This window comes from Coturnix japonica, chromosome 11 (assembly GCF_054131305.1).
Source record: "Coturnix japonica strain WE chromosome 11, WE-NBRP24, whole genome shotgun sequence".
NCBI lineage: Eukaryota > Metazoa > Chordata > Aves > Galliformes > Phasianidae > Coturnix > Coturnix japonica.
Window position 1 is genome coordinate 6,508,409 of NC_140673.1, and position 14,549 is coordinate 6,522,957.

A 14,549-nucleotide genomic window follows, 5' to 3' on the forward strand; every position below is an offset into this window, starting at 1 on the left:
TGCCTCTTTAGATGAAGAAGTAAATGCTCACAGCGCTGCATTTTTATGTGATAAGAGCTGTGTGTACGAGGACATGGCACCAAAGTGCTGGAGCCTCAGCAACTCATCCATTATCTTCAGGTCCCAGTTACCCACAGGGGAAGATAGCACCTTTACATCAGCGAATACCAAACACTGCTTTTCTCTATTACCTTTGTAATCCTAATCCAACAGAATCCTCACGCACAGCTTAGAAAATAAATCTTTTATAAGTACTTTTGCCTTGAAAACGAAATACATCCATTTGTTACACAGAAGCTTCTAAACCCTCAGACTGCAGTTTGTAATCCAGCGCTCTACAGAAATGAGCTTTAAACCCCTTGGAGTCAGTGGGCAGCCCATCTCCCAGGGTTGGGGCATCCCTCATCCCACACAGGACAGAGGAATGCTCCCTCCTCCGCTGTTTCTGCAGCTCCTCTCCTCTTCCTCCTCTCTGATTTCCCTTCAAGTCCATGTCTCCAACAAATCTCCCCTGTGAATGCTTCATTTATGTTGTCCTCATTCTTAGTGATCTCAACTGTTGCTTTCCCTTTGCTTGACAACATCTTTGGTACAAGGCAGCGACACAATCTGTATTTTGCAAAATAACACCAGGCGTGTTGTGATGTGCTGAGGAAAGGAAAGCTTACAGAGAGGGGCTGTTTTTATTACACTTGCTGGAGAAAACAAACATGCTTTTGGGCTTCCCCTGGGTCACCATCAGCACCTTCAGGATCCCTGTTAGTGAGTGAAACTAACCATGCAGCCCAAACCACATGCAACAGTACAAATAAGAATTAATGTTTGATAACAAGCAGTTCTCTTAGTGCTCTCTTATCGTATCCCCGAAGTCCAATACAGGAGTATCTACTGACAGGCACAGTGAGAAGAGTGAAAGGCCACTATGGAAACTCCCATCAAAATATAAAAAAGAATCAGTGCATTGGTTCAGCATCTTTTTCTCATCAAAACAAGTCACCCTTCCACATGCCCTTCTATTTTCACCTTGTGCCTTCATTACTATGTCACCTTTCCTCACACAAACCAACAAAACATACAGAACCTGTGCAAGTCTCTACCATTTTCCACACAGCATTCACTCATTGGCCTGCTCTCAGGATTACCGCAGCAGCAGAGTTTACCCTTATCTTAATTCAGCTTTTCAGAGGGTTTTTGTTCTTCTGAAAGTCATGATTAGTTAATTCCTTATGGAAAAAAAAAGATCAGGTGAGATGGCTATCAAAGCACGAAGAGTTCTGATCATCTCCTCACTTCTAACAATCACTTCTGTGCTGCCAACTCATGAGAAACAATATTCTACTGAGGAAAAGAATTATCTTCATGTGTCAACTCTGTGACAGCTGACAACCTACTGAACGAGCTCTCTATTTTGAGTTGGCACACTCTGAAACAGCCCAACTTCTGCAACTGAGAAGCAACCATACCCGCATGGTGACACTGCTATCGTTCTGAACTATTAAGGCACTGCTGAACGTGGACATGGGATGCCAGAAGGCAGTTTGAAATAGAAGTACAGAGAAAAAAAATAAAACAAAACAAAATCTGAGAACTATTTCCATTAAAGTAAATATGTTAAAAGAAAATTAAGGCTACATGGCGCTCAGAAGTAAGAAATACAGGGCAATCTTTGTGCAGGCATATTCTGAATTATGTTTTAATTGAGGACATTTCAGACACATTGGAAAAGACTCCTGCTCATGTACTGCCCTGAGCGTAACCATCCTCGGTGTGACATCTCCATGCCAGCTGTTAGATGATAAAATCATAGAGTCATAGACTGGCCTGGGTTGAAAAGGACCACAATGATCATCTGGTTCCAACCCCCTGCTATGTGCAGGGTCACCAACCACCAGACCAGGCTGCCCAGAGCCACATCCAGCCTGGAAGATGCACATCCTTTCCCCACTTCTGCCCACAGGTTCTTACATAGAAAAACACACACAGCTTTCACAAAAACATCACAAGAGGTCAGCTGAGCTTTGCTTATTACACAGCTGCCTGTATTGCAGCTGTGGACTCGGTATGGAGAAATGCAGGTTACTCATGGATGCAACCAAAGGAAAGCGAAGTTTTGCTCCAGAAGTTTCATGTGAGTAGAAAGAAAAGTAATAAATCAGGTCACGGGTGTCTCAGACCTGGCACTCTAAATGAGCAGTACTTCTGACCTCAATCTCCTTGTGCTCCGTTTCTCTGGTTAATAATAATTCTCTGTCTCAGTAGGGTGTAGTGAAAATCAATTAACATCTGAAGTGCAGAAAAACTGTGGTGCTGAGTCCTACAGAAATGCCAAAGAGGAGAATAATAACTTCATCCTCAAATTCTGATCTAAACTGTTTACTGTAAGGCATAGAGCTACAAAATGAAACACACTTAAGGGAAAGAAAGAAAATAAGTAAAGATAGACAGGTGCTATTCCTTCCGTATACAACAAGGTAGGGATCCTGGGAATTAGAAACCAAAACCACAGAGCTGAGTGTGACCAAGACCACATCACTATACATACAACCACACAATTTCATACTGTGCTTCTTACTTCCCAGACCCTTCCAGTTTGGTCTTATCATATTACACATTAAAACAGTATCATTTGTATGTGCCAGAGTAGGCACAAGCTCACCCGAATGGACTCAGCTGTAAGGTCTGCATCTCTGCTGAGGTGCAAACAGCAGTTTTTCAGCAATTGCCCCATCCACGCTTCATCTTCTCAATGACTTAAAATATCCACGTCCCAGAGTCTCAAGGAAAGACCAAAAAGTTCTCTAAAACACCATCAACCAATAGGTAGAAAATAACACACAGCAAAGAGGTTTAACACGGGTTTGAAACGAGCCATGCTCCTGGCATGTAGCTTTGGCCCTTGTTATTAATGAGATCCTCCCAAGCTCCTGCTTTCAATGAAACCTAGCATTCCGTTGTGCCCACACATGCACATCACCAACCCCTCTCCTCTCATCATCCTCCGTGCTCACCACAGCCCTCCAAGTACATGTGTGACCCAACAAAACCCCATGTTCTTTACCAACAAGTACCTGGGAAAATAAACCAACAATCAAGAGCTCTTCCTTTTAAAACTACTGAATAGAAGAGGCTTGGCTTATGCTCAAGTCCTTCTGTAGCATTTTTGTAATACATACCTTGTAGCTCAGCTCTTTCCTATAAATAGATTTTCTTTCTATCATCAGCAGCTTTTATTCAGCACAGAGCACAAAACACTCGGATTTCTTATTAACAGAGAAGAAAACTGAGAAAAAGGACACGTGTCATAAACACAACAGTTCGGTTCGTCCAATAAGTACACGGGTCAACTAAGCTTTGCAAATCCAGTCTCCCAACCAGCTGTATTTATTGCTGCTCAGGCAGAAATGCTCTCCACAAGCAGAATGACCCAACAGTCCTGTTGGAGATGGGCCCATCAGCTCCAGCCCAAGCAGACCTCTGCTTCTGGTGGCTCACATCAGCTTCTCCTCTTTTATTAGTGTGAATATAGCTATTCTTCTGTAACTGGCTATAGCAGGGAAGTGCTGCTGCAGCCTTCTTATAGGTAAGGCAGAAATAGCTCAGATTTAGCAGGGCTGAGCCATCAATCTGCCCCAGTATGATGGGATTTTTCTGTAAAAATCACAGCACATTAGATCAGCTACAGAACACCAATTCAGCACACGCTCACTCCTTCTCCAAAAGGGAGAATATCTGTGACCTTTACTATCTTTGTGTTTTATTTCCCTTCCTCTGCTCTATACAGCCTCCCTCTCTGGTATATACAGATACATAATTTATTCTCCTTTCTCTGCCATATCCTTTCTGAAAAGACGCTGTCAAAAGAAAAATGCTGTTTGTGCTACTGGGCAAGAGATCAATTCTGGAATATGCCAGGCTCAAATCATTGCCACTGGCACGGCAAAATGAAGTCTGAGCTCCCCTTGAACACTTATCTTGAAAGCTCCCTGCTCTCCCACAAGAGACAAGGAGCTCTGCACACCAGCAAATGGCTTTGGGGTCATTTTTACCCACGTAATGTACAGCAGGCATGAAGGGCCATACACATTTAACTGTAGGTATGACAGCATTTCAGTTTTGATTTTGTTCTATTTGGAGCTTTATTTGTTTCAAAAATTCTTAGGCAAACATGATACTAAACACCTTTTTTGTTCAAGAGCATTTTGTCTTTGCCTTTAACAGCTGTTACCTCGGAAGGCCGATCCCTGCAGAGGATGTGAGGCTCTATCAGATTAAGACCAGAGGGAATGGTTTCAAGCTGTGACACTGAAGATTCAGGCTGGACATTAGGAAATATTACTTCTCAGAAGGATGGTGAGGCAGTGGAATGGACTGCCCAGGGAGCTGGTGGAGTCACTGATCCTGGGGGCATTAAAGGAATGACTGGATGTTGTGCTGAGGGACATGGTTTAGTGGGAGCTATTGGTAATAGGTGAACGGTTGGACCGGATGATCTTTTAGGTCTTTTCCAACCTTGGTGATTCTATGATTCTATGGCAGTCATGCCACCCAGGTTACCCACCATCAGTTCACCAAGAGCGCACAGGCATTACGTTATGAACAGAAAAGCAAATGTGTGATTCCCAAACTTATCTGTATAGCCAGTTACTTTTGTCCATGTTCCTTCTGGCTTGTTAATCCTCATACAGGGCATTTTTTTTTCTCAAGTCTCCTCTGTTCGAGATGCAACTGAATTGTAAAGGTTGGAGAAAGTGTTCTCGTGATTAATCTGCAATTTGAAATTTAGATAGTCCTGACTCTACCACCAACTCACTGGGTAACTTCCAGAAGCAGGTGAGCCTGCTTCTAACTAACAATACTTAGCTGCACCCACAGCAGATGGCTGTGAAAAATGAAGTTGAAAATGTTTACAGAAAATCACAAAAGCAGTGTTTACGGATCCTGGGCTCCTACGTACCTGCCTCAATTGACAGTGTTACCAAACCTAGCTCAGTTTTATTAAGTAGCTTGAAATCTTCACTACGAGAAGGACAAAAAGGAAAAATACTGTTACTGTTTAAAAAGGCATCTTTAAAAAGTCAATGTTACAAAATTCAATTCAGTTACCACCCAGATCTTCTCCCTACATCGTTCAAGCTACAATTTGGGATCCTGATATCCTTCATTTTAATACTTGCTAATGGCAATGCTGCTTTTCTGATTTCATTAAGCAAGGTGCCTCATTATGCTGAGGCATGTACTTCTGTGAGCCGCTCTTCCAGAACTACCAAGATCAACAAACCCATCACAGATTAAATCTTTTCTATTCTTCACGTACGAAATCCAAAACCCGATGATTTCACTGACAGCGATTTGCATCCTTCAGTGCTCACATCAGAGCATAATACTGAAGGACTTTTGCTTGTTGGGAGCACGTAACACAAAATCACCCTTCAATAGTACCTTGAAGCCTTTGCTTCAGCTGCAGGACACCAAGCACTGCAGAGCAGGAAGGCCAGACAGATGGAGAGGGACAAGAACAGAAATACCATGATGGAGTTTTCATTCCTGCTTTTGGAACCTGATACAATGGTGGATATATTGGATTGTGTGCATTAACTTCTGAGTACCTCACTGGATCTTCTGGAGTGGATCAGACCATGAAGAGAGCTGCTGAAACTGCAGGCACTGACACCACAGGTGGCACTGGAATATGCTGCAAGACGAATCCCAAACATAAGATGCTGACACAGGGGGCTACAGCTCTGCTTCCACTCTTTTCACTCTTCTCCTGCTACAAGGAGAGGGAATGCAGAGTGAAGGGGCTTCCACCTCCTGACAATTCTTCATACAGCTGCAAGTGACTGCAAGCAGACGCTCCCTAGGCTGACAATTAGCTGTCTACACCTAGGTTTGTTAGTCGAAGACTTTAACACAACTGTAGATGAAGACACAAAGAAAAATACTGCAAGAAGGACAGAATCACACATCAGCTGGTCTGTGCTGACTGTATCACACGCAAAACCAGTGTTTTCAAGCGACAATTCCTTAATTCAACGTAAGCCCAACGTCCCTTAAGTCCCACTCTGAGCCAGCAGTGTGACTGCCACATGTGGCAATGGGAGGGCCGTGCCACAGAGCACTGCCTGTAATTGGGACCTATGGGGCTGTGCATGAATCATCAAAAGCAGCTCCATTTCTGCCTCTGTGTTTTGTTCTGGTTCATTCCCATTGTTTGAAAATGAAATTTGCCTCAGATTCAGCACCACCTAACATTCAGGACAGTGCAGTAGTGACATTAGAGAGCATTTAGCTGGTCATACATGGGTCATAACAATAAAGACCAGACAGTGCAAAGACAGCACACCGCACTAAAATAATCCTAACTCAGTTACAAATGATATTTGTTTCCTATATACCACTTCTCAGTGTGTCTGAACGTTTCTCAAGCAGTTTATATAGCCACTGCACAGGTACAAGCAGATTTCAGCTGCTCCTTCTCCTTGGAAGCAGTCAAAAGAGACTACATCCACCCCTCGTTTTATGCTTATATTTAGTTTATTCCAGCTACTCTGATCACAGCGGGGTGGTGATCTGAGTTTACTGATAACGCCACCACTCCCTTCGCATAAAGGATACAACTGAAAACATACCAGGAGACAGCACTCACTTTTACAGCTACAGAAGTGCTCTCCATGCACCTAAAATCAGTTCAGTTACGGCTCGGTTATGCTTGTTAAGATCTGTATCAAAACCCAGCAATCATTCAACACAGAGGATGGTGATGCACTGGAACAGGTTGCCCAAGGAGGCTGTGGATGCCCCATCCCTGCAGGCATTCAAGGCCAGGCTGGATGTGGCTCTGGTAGTTGGCGACCCTGCACATAGCAGGGGAGTTGAAACTGGATAAGCATTGTGGTCCTTATCAACCCAGGCCAGTCTATGAATTAAGCAAAGCTCAATGGGTAAGTTAAACAACCAGCTCCTAAAAAACAGCTGCACTTTTCAAGGGTGACCACCAATTAAACACACATTATTATTTGGGAGCACCTAAGAAAACACTGGCAGTCACAGAAGCAGCAGCAAGCAGGCATCCAGAGCAGCCAGGTAGAACTGAAGACAGAAGTTTCCAACCTTGGCCAGTCTGCCTGGAAAGGAAAATCTTTGGGACTTCTGAAGCCTTCCCAAAACTACCAGCAAAACAACTCGTAAATCAAGAAAGATCAAGTTCAGTCCTGGCTGCACAGACATCCCCCAGAGCTTGGAACAGGAAGCACATCTGGGTTGTACAACAACATGTAGAGAGACAAGGTTACAGTAAAGGGGTAACTTTGATTCAGCTTTTCTTCCCCCTTTCCATCCCTCCCGGCTTTGATAACCAAATACTTGACATGAATTGTGTTACTTCATTACATGTGTGTTTGCCTGAGGTGAAGGAAGGGCTCCAAATGGAGGATGAATGACCTCAAGTACTTCACAGGAGTGATTAGGGAAGGCTGGTCATCAGCACAATAGGAAAACCAATTTTCTCAGGCTGCCACAGTGCAGAACAGCAACCAGCAGTGAGCAGCAAGGGGGGGGGGGGGGGGAACAGAGGAGAAGCAGACTAAGGCTGTAGGGACAGAAAGGAAGACAAGAAATGATCGTGAAATGGAGAGGAACAAGAAGAAATAATGGGGAATAAAATAAGATAAAGGATGGAAGAGAAAAGACAAGTACCAGAGAGGTTATATTTAGTTCTCGCCAGCTCATAAAAGGAAGCTATAAATCAAATATCCTCATTTAAATCAGTGAAAATCAGTTTGAAAGAAAATCCAGATTGGTTTTGTACTGTGCAGGCTACCGAATTCTATAAAATCTAGTTAGAGCTGTTACACTGATGAAAAGGGCTTTTTTCCCCTCTTATTATAAATGTATTCTCTATTATTAAAACGATCCTGCCATCAAGAATTCTGTAACTCCTACAATATACAGCTGATATATGTTAAAATTTTCCACTTCTTAAAGCTGCTTATCTGCTTTGGGATTAGCAAAGCGCATTCTGCACACAGCCGCACGCTCCTCTACTTGATGGCAGCCTGAAACCAAGAGCAGAGAGAACACGGCCCACGCTGCAGTGCTCCCTTTCCCCTGGCTGCTCACAGGCTCTGCTGAAAGCAATGCAGGACAGTTCTCATTACTGCTGCTGACAGGCATTCCTGGAGCCAGCCCCATGCTTCATCGCATTTCTGCATGGACTCAGTGTGCGATTCCTTAGCTGGTTGACCTCGGCTCACCTGGACTCAGCTCTGTGTTTCAGTCGGGTATTTGCAGCTCTCATCTCCAAGTACAACTGATAACCCATAAACCAAAGGAAATACTAATTGAAACATCTACTTCAAAGATGCGTAAATGTGCATCAGAAAACAATGTAAATACAGATGAGACCCACCCAAGTTTTGGGTTGTTCAATGTGGGAAGTCTACTCCAGAAGGATAGAAGCTATTTATGAAGCCGCTTTCTGCATCTAGTTTTATTTTAACACATAATGCCTTACAGGTTTATAAGAACGTGTGCATCATCGCTTCCAAGCAATGCAGGAAGCAGGCAGAGGATTAAACGAGTCCCAAAGAACACCATGTGCTTCTCAAACCCATTTTTTTCCCCAGTTGCAAGTAAGGAATAAACAGTGAAGGACAAAACTATTTGACAATACTATGCAATAATTATTTGTATCGCCCACAAACATAAACAAACAGGGAAAGTCAAAAAACAAAGGAGAAGTGCCACCAACAACTACTGCTATATGATGCAAAGGGCACATCCACCTGATGTACCAGCCTACATGGTGGATCTGCTCCCACACAGCCCCCTTAGTGCAACACCCACTCATCAGCCCTGAGCCTTCCCACCACTTTCACCTTCTCAAGGCCAAGGTAGAAAATTGAATTGGCTGTCACAGAGAAGCGAGCTGCAGGCTCTCATGGAGAGGTTAAGCAGAGAGAAAAGATCAACAAACCTATATATAAATGTCTGTCAAGATAAAAGATGGAAAACGCCAAAAGCATTATATAACGCCACATCTGATTCTAAATAGAATAGGGTACAAAAGTTTTCCACTGTGTATCAGCAGCTTTTTCTGCAAAGAATCAGTAAGTGTAAACATGGATAGCTATTTATAGGCAATACAAAATACGTGTCTAGGAAACACCTGGAGCCTTTCACTCCCTGCTTCCATACAGTGATTTCAATGGCAGCCTCCTCTTTCTAAGGGTTTTCTAAACCAGAAAAGATTTTATGTCCAGAGATTGCTGAAGTATTTGATGTGAGGCCTGATTTCTTGTAAAGTTATCTTTACTTTTTACTAGTTATTCTTTACTTCCTGAGGAAACAACCTCACACTTTCGGATCTTAGGAGAAATAAACCAAAGTCTTTAACTGTTAATCTGTAGCGATACTTCACTGAAGATTACTTTCAAGGTGAATATGTGTGAAGTGAATGATGAAATAACTTCTTTCACTTGCCATGCTATAACCGCCCTTACAGAGCAGTGCACATCTGCATCCTGCCTGGTCATCATAAGATATGAGTCACTCAGGGGGTGGTGACACACTGGAGCAGGTTGCCCACGGAGGCTGTGGATGCCCCATCCCTGCAGGCATTCAAGGACATGCTGGATGTGGCTCTAGGCAGCCTGGTCTGCTGGTTGGCGACCCTGCACATAACAAGGGGTTGAAAGTAGATGAGCACCGTGGTCCTTTTCAACCCAGGCCATTCTATGAATCTATACTCAATTCCATATATCATACACCAATACTGCAAGGCAAAACAACAGCAATTAAACCCTAAACAGAGGCCATACTTCTGTTTGAAATAAAGAGGATGAAGGACAATGAGTGGCACTTTCAAGCCAAAGGCTTCTGCTGACACAGGAGTGGACCCCCAGCCCTACAGAGCCCTGCTCACCCAGGCTTCTCTGCCAGGGATGGCTCCCTGCCCCATCAGGGACCTGCACTGCTAGAAGCCTGTGCTACTTCCTGCACTTCCCAAACACTTCTGAAGTATTTCGGTACCACCTCAGATAACTTTTCCTTTAATACTTTTTCTAGGCAATACTTTTTCTATAGCAATAACATTCTGCAATATTTCTCAGGTTTGGAAATCCATTGAAACCAACACACAAAGCATAAAAATAACTTTTCAAGGTAAGCGCTCAGGCACAGAAGATCAAACCTTGGCCCTAAAACTCTGCTGCCAGGTACCTGAAGCTGAAAATAAAAAGCTCAGCTACAAAGAGACCGAACGCAGCCAACTTAATTTTGTACAAAAGCACAGGGAAGAAGAGGGAGAGAAGTGGATTTCAGATCCCCCATATCTTTTTGGTGAGAGATGTACAATGCTGACAGCACAGATGGCACCGGCTCAGCCCTAATCAAAACTAATGAAGTTGAACTTGATACACAACCCTGTAATGAGCAGAATGTATTTTTGTTTTCCCAGTCATTTGAAAGTTATCACACAGCAACGGAATCATTAAGCCAGCACATTAACTGCACAGTGCATTGTAACATAGGTAGCACTTGGGAGCACCTGAGAAAGGCTGCAGAAAACAAGGACACATATACTTTTAAACTGAACTGTATGTGGCTTTCCTATCCCAATACAAAGTCTCATTGGTATCCCATATCCATAGCCTGTAAAGGAAGAAGTCATGTTCAGATTTCTTAATAGAAACTTCACAAGGCATCACATTTTAAAAGAATTACCCACTCATTAGCATTTAAATTCATATATTGCATGTAACCAGCAAAGATCATGGTAATGAGCTAGATGACATTTCACTTTGCTAGCAGCTACAGCATTAAAGTCTTCATGCTTGAGGGACAGAGATAAATGAGGAGAACATGGAATAATGGAACAGGCTCACCAAGCCCACCATGTCACTGCTTCACTCCATGTAAAACTAAGCAGTCTGCATCTTTTGCTTTGATTCTTTTTAAAATAAGAATATGAAATACTCCGTAACGACTCATACCATGTCACTGCAGCACTGCAACTGCAGGGCTCCTTTACTCAGGGACAACACAGCTGTCCTGAGCTGTACTCCAGGGTGAGAGGAGGCAGCAACAGCTCAGGTGCCGGACTGAGCATCTGACAAACACTTACACAAAGCACAGACAGGCAACAGGAGCTGCAAAGTGAGAGAGGAGTCTGCCTGGCCAGCATGAAACTTTAAGATATCTCTGCTGCACCTTCTAACACAGCCCACAGCGTGAAGGTTCAGGACTGTGTGCATCCGCAGCTGGACTGCTCTGCTACAACAGACTGCATACAGCTTTAATAGGAAAGCCTTCAAACTGAAAGATTAAGATTAAACTATGTTGAACACCCCAAGCAAACTGTGCTTCACCTGAGCTTTGTAAAAAGTTGGCAATGAAAACAGGAAAACTAGGTAACCTAACAAACCCTGCCTGATGCTGCCCCACTGAGCACAACAGCAGCAGTGAGACACATAGTAGAAAAGATCCCACTCGTGTAATGAACCCATCCCCAATAGCATTTTTATTAATTACTTTCATAAACATATATTGTGCCTTGTAATTAAGATTCCGTGTGCCGAGTTGCCATGGCAGCACAACTTCCCCAGAAGAAATTGCCAGGGCTCAGCTGAGAGCGGTGCCTGGAGCTGGGCAGGAGCCTTCTGCAGCAGGTCTGCAGGGCACCCAGGGGGAACAGGGCACAACGGAGAGGAAAAAACAGCTTCCTTGGTTCCTAGTGCAGAAATCAATGCAAGAAGAGCCTGCTGCATTTCCAGGGAGGCTTCAGAGGAATGCAAATGATGCCTTTTCCCTCCGATGGTCTGCTCCATCTCCTAATAGCTGGCAGCAGCGCGGGCAGATGGGCTGCAGCTATAAATAGGGCTGTGCCAGCTGCCTGCCCGTCCCTGTGCCGTGCCCGCTGTGCTGCTCTCCGCCAGCCCTGGGGCATGCAGTGCCCCGGTGTGAGCCAGATAATGAGGTGAGCAACGAGCTGCTTGCACCGTAATTAGCTCCTGGGATGATATCCCTTGCTGTAAAGGAAGCTATGAATGCCGAGAGAAACTCAGAAGTATAATTAATAATGCTGCGTGTTGTCTGCAGGCGCTTAACATTCAAGCACAATTCCTCACCATGACACCATTCTTGCTTTTGGTTACACAGAAATTAGTAATAGATAAAAATAAACCTCAAATACCAACCACAGCAGCCAAAAATAATGCAGCTGGGGAGCCAAGCCTGGCCCTCTGCATGAGTCAGCAGCAGGCAGGCGGGCGCGTGGCGAGGTGCAGGGTTTGCCCATCCCCATATCAGAGCAGTGCCCGGCACACCAACATCCTCCTCCTGCTGCTCCAAGACAGAGGAACGACCCTAAAGCATCTCCTCGCTCCCACTGCAGGTCTGAGCAAGCACATTTTGCTTACATTTTTAAACACTGTAATTTTCCTTGAGTACGTTTGTCATATTGCACGTACTTCCTCAATAACCCTAATGGTTTCAAAATGGAGCTCTCATTTCTCTGCTAATCTATGTAAACATTTTACACAGCAGATCAAGGGAAGCAATCATTCTTTTGCACTCGGCACTGGTGATGCTGTATCTTGAATACACTGCTCACCAATGGGATGTTAGGAAGGCAGAGCACCCAGCACAAACCACAGCAGATTCAAAACCACACTGCAGGTCTCCAAGACTTCAACAGACCAAGGTGCAGCTGCTGAGTGATGGAATAGTGATGGAATAGTGCCAGTCGTGCTCTGGGAAGAAAGGTGGGAGGGCTGACCTCCAGAACAGATAGATGGCCCTACCCCATCTCCTTGAAAGGCTCTTCAGTCATACAACGCATCTTGTCCTGGAGCTGTTTCTATCTGGGACCTCTGCTATAAAGCAGACCTGAGGAAGGGAAGGAGAAATTCTGAGGTGGTAACTGAGGATCCCACTCAAGAATTAGGCTCCAAACGTTGGTTTCAAGTCACCTGCTGCACTCAGTTTTCCCCAGCTCGCTGCCTGGTTCTGAAGGATGGCACCGGCCAGGCACTACCACTTGCCTCTGATGCCCACTGGGATCCTCCAAGCCCCTGTATCCTCAGTGTGAGCACACACAGGGCCCTCTGCTCAGAGCAGCCCAGTGCATGCACAGAGTGAGGCACCAAGCAGGCGGCAGTCACTTCAGCAGCTATGGAACAAGTCAGTAGGAGGAGACAGCATATACTCACAAGGTAATCTTTCTGACAAGGTAATCTTGAACACACTTTAACCCACGTATTGCTAACTTACACCATCTTGACACTTTAAATATCCACTTTTCCCTCACATGAGAATTCTCCTCAGCAGCAGAGCCCGAGAAACAGGAACGTTCATTGCCACTTCCTGGGTAGCTGGCAGTTTTTGTCTCTTATAAGTGACTATCAAAGATTTCTTCTCAATTATATGCTCAGATTGCCAAATTGGGTAAAACACATCCTCTGCAGAACTTTCATCTCAACCTTGAAAAGATAAAAGTCATCTGTCTGAACAAGCTAAAAAGCACACAAGAAGTTTTTTCCAAGCACAGAGAAATACGAATCCATGGGGAACTTGAGGCATCGTCAACAAGGCTAAAAAAAATTCTTACCTCTATAGAAACATACAGCCAAACTCCTACAATGTTAGTGTTACTCAGCTAACGGGAATCACAGAGTGGCTGAGGTAGGAGGGTACCTCTGGAGATTGCCTGGTCCTCTCTACAGCCACGAGCTGCTCAGGATCACCTTCAGGCAGCAGCTGAGCCATACCTGGGATGGAGATCCAGCAGCTTCTGGCTGGTGACTGTCATGACATCCAATGGAAAAAGAAAGGGTTTTCTTTTCAGAGATGCGCACATTTAGAGGACAAAAATAAGACCACGACTTCCATTTCTACAGCAGACAAGGCGTTTCCATCACAGCGAGGCTTCCAGGCCACAAACAAGTGTTTGGATTGTAAAACATTAAGCTCCTAGCACTACAGGAGAGCAGCAGAACAAAAGGTTTTTATCATTACTCTTCATGCTTTAATTACCTTTATCAAATGCCATCTGAGAGTAGCTATTTTTAAATCCCTCCACTTCATCTGTAATTAAACTGACTTAGCACAGATTTGATTCTTCCCTACACAGCTCCATCCTAAATAAAACTCAGTGTTTTTTGATGTAGAAAGTTTCCGAGGATATTTACGGACCGATCAATCTGAAAACAGCAGCATCCAGAAACAATGCTGGGTTTGAGCTGTCAGTCAAACCCAAACAAAAACATGTAATTGGGAAACAAAAGCAATATACTGAAATCACAGGATCACAATGATTGGAAGAGACCCCCAAGATTTAGCACAGCAAAACACTCTGGCAGCAGAGGCAGCTGGAGATTAAAAGATTTGGTTTTATACAGTGGAAATATAATTTGTGATCATTTAAACACAAACTGACACCGTGTCTCCTATTATTACTTATACAGTGTTCCTTTTTTATGCATCCCTTTGGACAATGAAAACCAAATTGTCAGTTTCCTTTTTATTCATTAATTACCTTCAGTCATTTCTTT

General features: G+C 44.0%; 1 protein-coding gene across 10 annotated transcripts in view; it reads right to left on the minus strand.

Moving 5' to 3' along the window:
* Window positions 1-14,549, minus strand: part of RABGAP1L (RAB GTPase activating protein 1 like) — a 159,838-nt gene that overhangs the window by 77,402 nt on the left and 67,887 nt on the right. The window lies entirely within an intron of this gene.